We start from the raw sequence: 15616 nt of genomic DNA, 5'->3' as shown, positions 1-15616 counted from the left end.
TACTCGAAGCATCTACAGAGAACAATGGATAGGCATCATCGTACTCGAAGCATCTACAGAGAACAATGGATAGGCTTCATCGTACTCACAACATCTACAGAGAACAATGGATAGGCGTCATCGTACTCACAACATCTACAGAGAACAATGGATAGGCATCATCGTACTCGAAACATCTACAGAGAACAATGGATAGGCGTCATCGTACTCGAAACATCTACAGAGAACAATGGATAGGCGTCATCGTACTCACAACATCTACAGAGAACAATGGATAGGCGTCATCGTACTCACAACATCTACAGAGAACAATGGATAGACGTCATCGTACTCGAAGCATCTACAGAGAACAATGGATAGGCATCATCGTACTCGAAGCATCTACAGAGAACAATGGATAGGCGTCATCGTACTCACAACATCTACAGAGAACAATGGATTCCCCAACCGAGCGATGGCTCTGCAGTTCGGTGGGAGCTAGTTTTCCGACGGCCGGACAAAGCGCAAATTTCCTTCCCCGGTCGCTGGTGCAGCCCGGGGGGAGAGTCCAGCGCGGGGAGGAACACGTGCTCCATCGCAGTCCCTAGCGAAATGGCCCGCGCATTGACAACGCCTACAAATCACAGGGTTTCTACGAAGAACAGAGTTTTGAAACTGGGGGTTTTGCACCCGAGCAAGACCCTGTGCTAGTTGGTTCAGCTGTTCCTGCTGACGCATTAACAGATCTTTCAACTCACCCAACTCAGATTTTGCTATCGGACCACCAGCGTCCACATTCTGTGTCCCTTGCACCCCATATTGAACTCCATGTACTAACGGAAGCGACTGACTTCTGCCTCTTGCCCCTCCTGGCACCCCTTCCCGCTCCCATCGAATGGCTTCGCCTCGAACCTCCAAAAAAGTGCACATTGGCTGACGGCGCACATACTGTTTAAGTTCACGACGTAATGCCGGATCTAAAACAAATTCCGCAAATTGGTCACGCAATAGCATTTCAGCATTTGGCATAGCAGTAGATGACTGCTGCTTTACCCGCTCTTGAAGACTCATCAGGGCAAGGGAGAACTCCAATAAGGTCTCCCCTTCCTGCTGTCTCCGAGAAAAGAACGCTTCCTGTAAAGCTACGTAAGACAAGGAACAACCATACAACTCACGAAGGGCTGCAAATATTTTAGCTGGGTCCCTTCTCTCTGTAGCCGAACGATGTCTAATTTCTTCCCGAGCCTCTCCCTCTAGATGATCAAAGAGGAAGAAAGCCCGGTCTGCTACAGGGATACAACGTGCTCTTATACACGCCTGTACTTCGTCGACCCACTCACTTATACCTATACCTGATTTTCCATTAAATTTCGGACACTTCCTGTCCCTTGGGACAAAAACAAACCTATCAATGGTCTCAGCACTGGCCTCCCCTAAGGAAGGCCTATCTACTACAGCAGCCTCACTAACCTGAGCAGTACCTGCAGAACGGGTGGTTTGTTGTTCCAATCGCAAGCTTTCGTTCTCTGCTCTCAATTGTACTATCAGATCCCGCAACTCCTGCAACTCTTCCATTTTCTTGTTTTAAATACCTATAAGAAAAAAACAATTTCTCAGTGAAACCTATACCGCTGCCTTGTTCCCACCTAAAAAAAAAAGAGAAAAAAAAAAAAAAACAACCACCAACTCAAAATAAGGAATATTATACCCAAACCTGCATCTCCACAAAACTTCCTAAATCTAGGTGGATCCTGCCGACTGCGCCAGATTGTGGCATCCGAGGGAATTACAAAAGGCCCACTCACTAGGCCTGAATACAATTACAGTTACCAAAGCACCGACTACGCCACCTGGGGAGTTTCACCCCAGGAATTATGCCTAAAGGCTACACAGGTTCACCACCAAGGCAGTTATAAATAGGAGACACAGACTTGTGTACAAAATTACAAAAGATGCTTTATTTTAATCAGTTTAAAATAACAATAGATTTAACAACAGATTGGGACACACACACATACTCACGCACACACACGACAATCCACAGGGCTGCAACCTTACTTCAGGTTAATTAGGTGAAAGATCAATTCCGGTTTGTGCCACACACACGCACACTTGTACTAATGTGAGATCTCATGCATACAGCAAAACACTGCAATCCGTGAGAAACACCACCACCGCACGTCACACGCCCTCGTCCCGAGTAAACCTGCAGCTCCTGAGGAATACACACGCACACACCAAACATAAATTAATAAAGTTAAATTTTGCAACCGAACAACCACATAAGAGAAAAACTTCAGATTAAGTTTACTAAACCATTAAGAATTATCAGAAGACAAAACTAGACAAAATAAACAAATATCTGAAAACAGTAAGACAGCTACAACCATTAAATCAAACCAATAATTACATTAAGTTGAAATTATAAGGTCAGCTGACTAATCAGCAAAATAAACAATACTCAATACACCCAAAATAAATGGTTTCTCTTCAAAATGAAAAGGAATCAGCCACTGAGTTATAACACAAAAATAAGTAAATCACAACAAAAATACAACATGAAACAAAATAAATGCCCTTAAAGAAAAGAGCGCAACCACACAAACCAAAACAAAAGAAAAAAATAATATTCCACACGCCCCAATAGACGGGAGTACGCTCAAAAGCGATCCTGATGAAGACAGCACACTGGACGTGTGCTCCACGTGGGAACAAAGCAGCGATATAATCGTGAAAGCGAAGCCACACTTTCTCCTAAAATTTAAACAAACAATTAAAAAAGAGACGGCATGCAAAATCATTCGTCGAGACTTACGAACAAAGAGATTTTGCACTTACCAGCAGGTCGTTGCGGAACTCTGACTAGTCAACACATTCAAACACTCGGTTTAAAAGGAATAATGATCCAGTGTACGTTCTTATACACTAACGCCCTAAAGCCATATTAACAGTCATTAACATTGCCAAATGCTGAAATTACATAAGATTTTAATTAAACATACGTACCAGGCCGACAAGAGAAGGTAACACGCCAACATAAAAGGCAAGATTAGAGGGCATACGCACATTTGAGTATAAAACTCGCTTACGGAGTGACAAAGCCACACGGGAGGGGAACAGCAGATGGAAAGTGAAGCTACCTAAACAAAACACTCCTGTTAGCTTTTACACATCAACTCTTAGCTGCCAAAACATCACTTTTTCCTACCTGAACTGCTTCACCCCAATCACAAACCCAGCCAGGAGAAGAGACAGCACCCCGGAGGGGAGTCGCTTACCTGAGCTACGAGTGTGTGACGCTTATATGTGTACGTAACACGGCGCCCATTACTGACGTCACACAAGCGTCATAGCTCTCATGTCACAATCACATATGCTTTGCTTATATGTTATTCTTCAACGCTAATTCTGTGTGCAATGCAATACAACACTTATGTTATCTTTTTGTTGCGTATGAGGTAGTTATTCTATGCATTGTAATGCAACAGCTAGTGCAATAATTTCCCTTTCATGCAAAAATTAATACGTTTGTTGTAGTATGGAGTCTAATGCGAAAGAACATATGTTATGTGTTTTCATTGCATAGAGGAATAATTTAGATTTTATTCTGGATACAACTGCAAAAATATTTTTTCTTCAAAGCACATCGGAATGAGTAAGGTCTTGTAGGCAGCGCACTGAAACAGTTCCACAGCTTATATGTTATTATTCAATGCAAAATGTTTGATCTTGTGTGCAATGCAATGTAACAGCAAACATGTTATCTCATCGTTGCACAAAGGAATGAGTTACTTAATTGTACCAATGTAAAGCAACAGCTTGTGCAATGATTTTCCTTCAATGCACATTAAATTACTTATACATTCAGTCAACTGATTTTAACTTTCTATACATACTCGTCGACTCCTGATGTTAAGTCAGCCATAGAGAAGTCCATATTTGACCCAAGGAACATATTTCTGGCCAAAGGGATTTTGGACTTTCTATACATATAGATATCCATATATGATATACCATATATACCTTTTGAACTTATTTCTGATCAAAGTGTCCTCACAATTTTTCAAACTACATAAAGTTATAGAATCGTTCTGATGATAAATCAGCTATACAGAGGTCCCCTTTTGACCTACTGAATTATATTTCTGGCCAAAGAGTTCTTGAACATTATCTTGCTATACACAACTGAATTCTCGTAATGTTAAATCAGGAAGACTAGTTCATATTTGACTGACTGAAAACAAAATTTGACCAACTAAAAGATGTTGTCATCATAAACGTATTCTGATGCATAAACGTACATAAACGTCCTTCTGATGTTATATCAGCCAGACTGTAGTCCATATTTGACCAATTGAACAGATTTTCGGCCAAAGAATCCTCAAAATATTTTTTACTATTATAAACTTATCGACTCCTTCTGATGTCAGCCTTACAGAAGCCCATATTTGACCCAAGGAGAATATTGAAATATTTAATTCATGGCCAAAGAGTTCTCGATCTTGGACTTTCTATACATACTCATAGACTCCTTGTAATGCATAATAAGCCAGATATCCATATCTGACCTTTTGAACTTTTTTCTGATCAAAGGGTCCTCAAAAGTTTTTAAACTGTGTAAAGTTATAGACTCTTTCTGATGATAGATCAGCTATACAGAGGTTCCCTATTGACCTACTGAACATATTTCTGGCCAAAGAATCCTCAAAATGTGTTCTACTATTCGTCGTTCACAATTTGTCTACCTGGGTTTAAACATATCTCAGACTGTTTCTCTGTGTCAGGGTGTCCCTCAGGGGTCAGTCTTGGGTCCTACTTTATTTAGTGTTTATATGTTGCCTCTCGGGCAGATCATTCAGAAATATGGCCTGAGCTATCACTGCTACGCAGACGACACCCAGATTTATATCAGCTCTCAGCCTGATCTTAATTTTTCCTCTTCAAACCTGTCTGACTGTTGGCTGAAAATTAAAGGGTGGATGAAACTCAAATTTCTAAATCTAAACTGCTCCAAAACTGAAGTCTTATTAATTGGCACTCTTTGAATGTCAGTAAATGTAAGGATTTTAGAATCTCAGTAGACAACACCCAATTGTCCCCTTCTGGCCAGGTTCGTAACTTGGGTGTTATTTTTGATGCCCAGCTAACTTTTAATTCTCATTTTAAAAACATAACAAAGGTTGTTTTTTTCCATCTGAGGAACATTGCGCGCATTAGACCGGTTCTCTCTAGGCCTGATGCGGAGAGGCTTATCCATGCCTTCATCACGTCAAGGCTTGATTATTGCAACTCTCTCTTTGCGGGTTTACCAGCAAACTCTATTAAGAGGTTGCAATATATACAGAACTCTGCCACACGTGTTTTGACTCACACATCATCACGCCATCACATTACACCTGTGCTCAAGCAACTGCATTGGCTTCCAGTTCAGTCACGTACTGATTTTAAAGTTCTGATTTTAACTTATAAAGCAGTACATGGGCTGGCTCCAGATTACATCTGTGATTTGGTTACTCCATCCATTCCTGCTCGCTCTCTCCGCTCTGCTGGCTCTCTCTCTCTGTTTCAGCCTCGTTGTAAATTAAAAACTATGGGGGGAAGGGCCTTTTCCTGTAATGCGCCAAAGTTATGGAATACATTACCTGCGTCTATCAGGGACGCTGCTTCTGTGGATTGTTTTAAGAGACTTCTTAAGACACATCTTTTTAGTCAAGCTTTTAATTTATAAACTGTGTTATTATTACTATAATAAACTTATCAACTCCTTCTGATGTTAAATCAGCCATACAGAAGTTCATATTTGACCTTACTTAACATATTTCTTGACAGAGACCTCTAACGTTAACCTTACTATACATATTTCTCGTACTATACAGACTTCTCGTGATGTTATATCAGCCAGTTTTACAGTCTGTAAGTCCATACAATCAATTGAACATTTTTTTGGCCAAAGAATCCTCAAAATGTTTTTTAATATTATAAACGAGTCTTTCTGATATTACGTCAGCCATATAGATGTCCATATCTGACCTTAACTTTTTTCTGGTCAAAGTGTCTTCAAAATCTTTCAAACTATATAAAGTTATAGACTCTTTCTGATGATAGATCAGCTATACAGAGGTTCCCTATTGACCTACTGAACATATGTCATGATAGAAACACGGAAGCAAATGCAAGTTAACTCTTTTCTCTTTATTGCAAACAAGTTGATGATAGAAAATGTCCAGGGCGAAACAGGATAGTGGCGCAGGGACTTCGATGGTCAGATGTGGCGTGATGAAGGGTGATGACGTGACGTGATAATCCAGGGTGAACATCCACGGGGACACGAACAGGAACGAGGAGACACAGAGACTGGAACAAGACGAGATCACACACCGGGAACCACATACAACGATCTGACAAAGGAGATGAGAATTGAGTGAGTATATATAGGTGCTGAGATGAGCTGCAGCTGGTGACGGAGTGATGAACTTGATTGTTGATGAGTGCTGATCAGCCGGCACGCCCACACAATCAGCACGCAACATACAACAACAGAAACACGAGACAAGAAAGAGGCAAAGGATTTATGAACCGTGACAGTACCCCCTCCCCTAGAAACGCCTCCTGGCGTTCCCAGGCTCCCTTACCTGCCGATTGTAATCATCGATAAGGGAGTGATCCAGGATGTCTCTAGCCGGTACCCAACTCCTCTCCTCCGGACCGTAACCTTCCCAGTCCACCAAGTACTGAAATCCGCGTCCCCTCCGCCTTGAGTCCAGAACACGACTGACCGAATAAGTAGGTTCCCCATCTACGAGTCGCGGCGGGGGGGGAACCGGGACTGGCGGATTAATACGAGCAAAAAAAACGGGCTTAATTTTAGACACATGAAAGACGGGATGAATCCTCCTGTACACTGGAGGAAGATTGAGGCGGACTGTCACCGGACTAATGATTTTAGTGACAGAGAACGGGCCAATAAATTTAGGAGCAAGCTTATTAGAAACGGAGCGGAGAGGAATGTCCTTGGTAGAAAGCCACACTTTAGAACCGACGACATACACGGGAGGCTTACGCCGGTGGCGATCGGCTTTGGCCTTAGTGCTCGCCCCCACTTGGAGTAAAGTCTCACGGGCTCTAGTCCAAGTGCGGCGACACCTCTGGACGAAGGCGTGGGCAGAGGGGACCGCGACTTCGGATTCCAGACTAGGAAAAATAGGTGGCTGGTACCCTAAACTACATTCAAACGGTGATAGGCCCGTGGATGACACTGGCAACGTGTTGTGGGCGTACTCCACCATAGACAGTTGCTGACTCCAAGAGGAAGGATTCTTGGACACTAAACATCGCAACGTTCTCTCCAAATCCTGGTTGGCTCGCTCAGTTTGGCCATTGCTCTGGGGATGAAACCCAGAGGACAGACTGACAGTCGCGCCCAGGCACTTACAAAACTCTCGCCAAAATTTGGACACAAACTGGGGTCCTCTGTCAGAAACCACGTCTATCGGGAGGCCATGTAGCCGAAAGACGTGATTAACGACAATCAACGCTGTCTCCTTGGCTGAGGGTAATTTGGGCAAGGGAATGAAATGGGCCGCCTTCGAGAACCGGTCCACCACGGTCAAAACTACCGTGTGACCCTGGGAGGGTGGGAGGGCGGTGACAAAATCTAGAGCGATATGGGACCAGGGTCTCGAAGGCACCGGCAGCGGTTGAAGTAACCCATCTGGAGGACGATTGGAAGTCTTACCTGTGGCACAAACTGAGCAAGCCAAGACAAAATTGTGAACGTCACGAGCCATGAGAGGCCACCAGAATCGTTGCTTGACCAAAAATTTAGTGCGATTAACTCCTGGATGGCAAGCCACATTGGAACAATGTCCCCACTGAATCACGCTGGACCGTAAACCCTCAGGCACAAATAAACGATTCGGTGGACAACGAGTCGGAGGCGTTACCCCTTCTAAGGCCTTCTTGACCTTCGATTCGATCTCCCATGTGAGTGTAGAGACGAATAGAGACTCTGGTAAAATGCACTCGGGAGTAGACGGGCGTTCGGAACGGTCAAAAATACGCGATAAAGAATCGGGTTTGATGTTTTTGGAACCCGGGCGGTACGAGAGAGTAAAATCAAAACGACCGAAAAAAAGAGCCCACCGAGCCTGCCTGGAGTTTAGTCTTTTAGCTGTCCGAATATATTCCAAATTCTTGTGATCGGTCCAGACGATAAAAGGTACCCCCGACCCTTCTAACCAGTGGCGCCATTCCTCCAATGCTAACTTGACTGCCAATAACTCTCTGTTGCCAATGTCATAATTGCGCTCCGCAGGGGATAAACGATGAGACAAAAACGCGCAAGGATGCATCTTATCGTCTGAGGAAGAACGCTGGGATAACACTGCACCTACCCCCACCTCTGACGCATCGACCTCCACCACGAACTGACGTGATGGATCAGGGGTTATCAGAATGGGGGCTGAAACGAAGCAACCCTTCAGTTTGGCAAACGCAGCCTCGGCTGCGTCTGACCACCTGAACGTCGTTCTGGGAGAGGTCAAGGCGGTCAGAGGTGCGGCTAGTTGGCTGAAATTGCGAATGAAACGCCGATAGAAATTGGCGAACCCCAGAAACCTCTGTAGGGCCTTACGGGAATCTGGACTTGGCCATTCTACCACAGCCTTAATCTTCTCAGGATCCATGCGCATTCCCTCAACCGACACGATGTAACCTAAGAAAGGAACAGACTGTGCATGAAAATCGCATTTCTCCGCCTTGACAAAAAGCCCATTCTCTAGCAACCTCTGGAGCACTTGTCGGACGTGTTGCACATGTTCCTGGAGAGACGAAGAAAAAATCAATATGTCATCCAGGTAGACATATATGAACTGATCGACCATGTCTCGCAACACGTCGTTGACAAGTGCTTGGAAGACTGCTGGGGAGTTGGACAGCCCGAAGGGCATGACCAAGTATTCAAAGTGCCCCCTGGGGGTGTTAAAAGCGGTCTTCCATTCATCCCCCTCCCTGATGCGGACCAAATGATAAGCATTACGTAAATCCAATTTCGTGAAGATGGACGCTCCCTGCAACCTCTCGAAGGCTGAAGACATCAATGGCAAAGGATAAGTATTCTTTACCGTGATGCTGTTCAGCCCCCGGTAGTCAATACAAGGTCGCAGAGACCCGTCCTTCTTCCCCACAAAAAAGAACCCCGCCCCCGCTGGAGAAGAGGAAGGACGGATGAACCCTGTTGCTAGAGAATCAGAAATATATTTCTCCATGGCCTCCCTCTCTGGAACAGAGAGTGAATATAACTTGCCCTTGGGCGGAGACGTACCTGGCAGTAAATCTATGGCACAGTCATAGGGACGATGCGGGGGAAGAGAAGCAGCCCGAGACTTACTGAACACCTCCTTCAGGTCCAGGTACTCCGCGGGCACGTTAGATAAATCCACTGCCTCCTCCTGAAACACAGGGACAGAAACAGACGGACAAGCAGACACAAGACAAGACTGGTGACAAAAACTGCTCCACACAGACACAGAATTGGTTAGCCAGTCCACTCTAGGATTGTGACGGGTGAGCCAGGGGTGACCAAGGACGATGGGTGCGAGGGGAGTATCCAGAATGTAAAAGGAGATGATTTCTGTGTGATTTCCTGATGTGATGAGAGTGATGTCTTCGGTGATGAGTGAGATGGTGGGAAGTTCCTGGCCGTTGAGAGCGTGTACTGAGATCTTGTGTGTGAGGGGTCTGAGGGGAACTTGGAGTTTGCGTGCAAATGAATGGTCCATGAAATTACCTTCTGCCCCAGAATCCAGCAGTGCTCGACAGTCGTGAAGGTGAGTTGACCATCTCAGTCTTACCGGAAGGAGAGTAGATGTGGATGAGGACTTCTCGGCGGAGATCCCACCCGATAGTAGCCTCATACTTACTATCGGGCTGGGCCTTTTAACGGGCAGTTATAGGCGAAGTGACCCGCTCCTCCACAGTACATGCAGAGGCCCTGGGATCTCCGCCTCTCCTTCTCCTCCCGGGAAAGCCGGGCTCGACCCACCTGCATGGGCTCGTGATCGCAGACAGGGCTGACCGCGTCCCCGCCTCCGAATCGTTGGCCCTCGAACCCTCCTGAGGGGCGACTGGGCAAAGTGCGTCGATTCATTCGTGATAACCGTGCGTCCACTCTTAATGCCAACGCAATCAGGTCGTTGAGAGAAGCTGGTAGGTCCATGGCGTAAATCTCCTTCTGGACGCGGTCAGCCAGCCCATGCAGGAACATATCCCACTGCGCCTCCTCGTTCCATTGGCTCTCCGCCGCTAGAGTCCGAAACTCGATGGAGAAGTCAGAAACGGATCTCTCTCCCTGTCGCAGATCGGCCAGCATCCTTGCTGCCTCACGTCCAGCGACGGCCCGGTCGAAAACTCGTTTCATTTCGGCGGAGAGCTCCTGGAACGAGGCACAGCATGGGTCTTGATTCTCCCACACCGCTGTTCCCCAGAGTGCCGCCTTCCCAGTCAGCAGCGTCAGTACAAAGGCGACCTTGGTTTGCTCGTTGTTGAATGTTCTGGGCTGAAGAGAGAAGTGCATAGAGCATCTTGTTAAGAAAGCTCGACAGAAGTTGGGTTCACCTGCATAGGATTCAGGAACTGGTAGGCGGGGCTCCGACTGGGAGGGATTCTCTGGTGGTGGTGGGGGAACCGGCGGTGTGGGGGGCGCAGCGGGACCTCGCAGATGTTGAAGCTGTTGGGTGAGCCCGGACACCTGCGCCACTAGAGCCTGAACAGCGCGAGCTGTATCGCTGAGGTTCTTCTCCTGGGAGTCCATTCGAAGTTTGCAAAAGTTCTTTTGAACTTTTTTCTGATCAAAGGGTCCTCAAAAGTTTTTAAACTATATAAACTTATAGACTCTTTCTGACGATAAGTCAGTTATTCAGAAGTCCCCTTTTGACCTACTGAACATATTTCTGGCCAAAGAGTCCAAAAAGATTAACACTTTACATTCAGATTGATATCTTCGGATGTTATATCATCCTGACAAAAGTCCATATTTGACATACTGAATTTTTTTTCTGGCCCAGGAGTACTCGAAACTTGACCTTTCCATATATACTCGTTGACTCTTTCTGATGTTACGTCAGCCATACAGAAGTCCATATTTGACCCAAGGAACATATTTCTGGCCAAAGAGTTCTTGAACATGTAGTACAGTAGTATGCTATACTACAGATTGACATTTTGTGATGTTATATTATCCACCCAGTAGTCTATTTTTGACCTACTGAACATATTTCTGGTCAGAGTCCGTGAACATTAACTCACTATACATATAGATTGACTTCTCGTAATGTTAAATCAGGCAGACAGTAGTTCATATTTGACCAATTGAAAAAAAAACTTGACCAAAGAGTTCACCAAAAGATTGTGTCTATCAATAAACGGATAGACTCCTTCTGATGTTAAATCAGCCATACAACTATACATATAGACTGACTTCTCGTAATGTTGAATCAGGCAGACAGTAGTCCATATTTGACCGATTGAAAAAAAATTTGACCAAAGACTTCTCTAAAGGATTTTGTCTATAATAAACTTATAGACTCCTTCTGATGTTAAATCAGCAGTACAGAAGTCCATATTTGACCTTCTGAACATATATATGGCCAGAGACCTTGAAAATTTACCTTACTATACATAATTCTCCTATTATACAGACATTTATACAGCCTTCTCGTGATGTTATATCAGCCAGACTGTAGTCCATATTTGACCGATTTAACATATTTTTGGCCAAAGAATCCTCAAAATGTTTTTTTATTCTTAGAAAATTATAGACTCCTTCTGATGTTAAATCAGCCATACAGAAGTCCATATTTGACCTTCTGAACATATATCTGGCCAAAGAGTCCACGATCATGGACTTTCTATACATACTCTTAGATTCCTTCTGATGCTTCATAAGCCAAATAGATGTCCATATCTGAACTTTTGGACTTATTTCTTGTTAAAGTGTCCTGAAAATTTTTCAAACTACTGTATATAAAGTTATAGTTTGATGATATTTAACATATTTTTGGCCAAAGAGCTCTCAAAAAGATTTTGTCTATCATAAACTTATAGACTCTTTCTGATGTTAAATCAGCCATACAGAAGTCCATATTTGAGCTTCTGAACATTTTTCTGGACAGAGACCTTGAATATTTACCTTATTATACATATTTCTCCTACTTTACAGACTTCTCGTGATGTTATATCAGTCAGACTGTAGTCCATATTTGACCAACTGAAGATATTTTCGGCCAAAGAATCCTCAAAATATTTTTTACTATTATAAACTTATGGACTCCTTCTGATGTCAAATCAGCCTTACAGAAGTCCATATTTGACCCAAGGAATATATTCATGGCCAAAGAGTTCTCGATCTTGGACTTTCTATTCATACTCCTAGACTCCTTATAATGCAAAATAAGCCAGATATCCATATCTGACCTTTTGAACTTTTTTCTGATCAAAGGGTCCTCACAAGTTTTTAAACTATATAAAGTTATAGACTCTTTCTGATGATGTCAGCTATTCAGAGGTGCCCTTTTGACCTACTGAACATATTTCTGGCCAAAGAGTCCTAAAAGATTAACATTTTAGATTCAGATTGATATCTTCGTATGTTATATCATCCTGAAAAAAGTCCATATTTGACCTACTGACATTTTTTCTGGCCCAGTACTCGGAACTTGACCTTTCCATATATACTCGTTGACTCTTTCAGGTGTTACGTCAGCCATACAGAAGTCCATAGTTGAACCAAGTAACATATTTCTGGCCAAAGAGTTCTTGAACATTATCATGCTATACTACAGATTGACATTTTGTGATTAACCAGCCAGTAGTCTATTTTTGACCTACTGAACATATTTCTGGTCAGAGTCCGTGAACATTAACTCACTATACATAGTCCATATTTGACCAATTGAAAAAAAAATTGACCAAAGAGTTCTCAAAAAGATTTTGTCTATCATAAACTATACGTTTATGATAGACAAAATCTTTTTGAGAACTCTTTGGTCAATTTTTTTCAGACTCCTTCTGATGTTAAATAGGCCATACAACTACACATATACACTGACTTCTCGTAATGTTGAATCAGGCAGACAGTAGCCATATTTGACCGACTGAAAAAAAATGTGACCAAAGTGTTCTCAAAATGATTTTGTCTATCGTAAACTTATAGACTCCTTCTGACGTTAAATCAGAAATACAAAGGTCCATATTTGACCTTCTGAACATACATATGGCCAGAGACCTTGAACATTTACCTTACTATACATATTTCTCCTACTTTACAGACTTCTCGTGATGTTATATCAGCCAGACTTGTAGTCCATATTTGACCAATTTAACATATTTTTGGCCAAAGAATCCTCAAAATGTTTTTTACTCTTAAAAAATTATAGACTCCTTCTGATGTTAAATCAGCCATACAGAAGTCCATATTTGACCTTCTGAACATATATCTGGCCAGAGACCTTGAACATTTACCTTACTATAGGCTACATATTTCTCCTACTATACAGACTTCTCGTGATGTTATATCAGCCAGACTGTAGTCCATATTTGACCAATTGAACGTTTTTTTTGGCTAAAGAATCCTCAAAATGTTTTTTACTATTATAAACTTATCGAGTCTATCTGATGTTACGTCAGCCATACAGAAGTCCATATTTAACCCAAGGAACATATTTCTGGCCAAAGAGTCCTCGATCTTGGGCTTTCTATACATACTCTTAGATTCCTTCTGATGCTTCATAAGCCATATAGATGTCCATATCTGACCTTTTGAACTTACTTCTGGTCAAAGTGTCCTGAAAATTTTTCAAACTATAGAAAGTTATAGACTCCTTCTGATGATAAATCAACTATACAGAAGTCCATATTTGACCTTCTGAACATATATCTGGCCAAAGAGTCCACGATCTTGGACTTTCTATACATACTCTTAGATTCCTTCTGATGCTTCATAAGCCAAATAGATGTCCATATCTGAACTTTTGGACTTATTTCTTGTTAAAGTGTCCTGAAAATTTTTCAAACTATATAAAGTTATAGTTTGATGATATTTAACATATTTTTGGCCAAAGAGCTCTCAAAAAGATTTTGTCTATCATAAAGTTATAGACTCCTTCTGATGTTAAATCAGCCATACAGAAGTCCATATTTGAGCTTCTGAAATTTTTTCTGGACAGAGACCTTGAATATTTACCTTATTATACATATTTCTCCTACTTTACAGACTTCTCGTGATGTTATATCAGTCAGACTGTAGTCCATAATTGACCAATTGAAGATATTTTCGGCCAAAGAATCCTCAAAATATTTTTTACTATTATAAACTTATGGACTCCTTCTGATGTCAAATCAGCCTTACAGAAGTCCATATTTGAACCAAGGAATATATTCATGGCCAAAGAGTTCTCGTTCCCTTTCGAAAGCTACAATCGATGCTGCGCTGCTCAGCGCATTGGGAACGTCTTTAATCGTGACCAGCTGTGAATATTGTGTGTAACACGTCGATAGAATTGACCCGGAGGTAATATAGCCTCGGTCGGTGACGTCATCGGCGCACTCCCGCGACACGAGGCTATAAATAGATGAGCCACAGGTGCATCATCAGGTCTTTTGTCTTCAGACCATTACTGTGCAGTGTGTGCGTCAAAACTCTCTCTACCTTTGTTCTGATACAGATCTGTTGTTAGGAGTTAGTTTACTACAGGCAGTGTGCAGAATTTTCATATTTCTCATTTCCAAAATCTTTTTCTCTCTCGCTACATCATAGAGTTTAAAAAGTAAAAAAAGAAGTGAAATGAGTCAACAAAGCAATAAGCGCTGTGTTCCTCCATGCTCCCGTCCCATGTCTGAGCTGGATACACACGATTATTGCTTTGTGTGTTTGGGGGAAGAGCACGCGGTACTGGCTATAGAGAAGGGCGGGTGCGAGCATTGTGACCAGCTCACAGTTAAGATGCTTCGCTCCCGTCTGAACTATTTCCAGTCCGCACCCGCATTACCATCGTGGGGCTCTCGTATGGATCTGCATGACGAGCAAGAGATGGGTCCGTCCCTTTCGCTTGCTGCGTCACCAGATCCTAACATCCCTTCTCGTGATCTCGAAGCGCGCTCCGGTGCTTCTTCGGTTCACGAGGGGGATGATATATCTCTTGGTTCGTCAGATCATAACGAGCAGCCAGCCTCTGAGCATTCCTCTCGCGAAAAAAGATCTGTCGAGGAATTGCTAGAGGTGGTGACTCGCGCGGTGGCCAGGTTACAGCTTGACTGGCCACGCGACCAAGAGACCCCCAAACCCAGTAAGCTTGAGGATAGGTTTCTGTCCAGTGGCAGGGGGGAGAGAACATTACATCAGTCTCTCCCCTTTTTCGAGGACCTCCATGACGAGCTGTCTAAGTCATGGAGTAAACCATATACTTCTCGCGTTTTTGTGCCCTCGACGTCGACTTTTTCGACTATCGTGGGTGCGAAAGCGCGGGGGTATACGGAGATGCCTCGGGTTGAAGAGACGCTCGCGGGCTATCTCTCACCCGAATCAGCATCTTCGATAAAGAAACCTACCCTCCCCACTAAACCCTGTCGTATTACAGCAGAT

The sequence above is a fragment of the Squalius cephalus genome, assembly GCF_949319135.1.
Source record: "Squalius cephalus genome assembly, chromosome: 10".
Lineage (NCBI taxonomy): Eukaryota > Metazoa > Chordata > Actinopteri > Cypriniformes > Leuciscidae > Squalius > Squalius cephalus.
Note: the sequence above shows the minus strand (reverse complement) of the source record.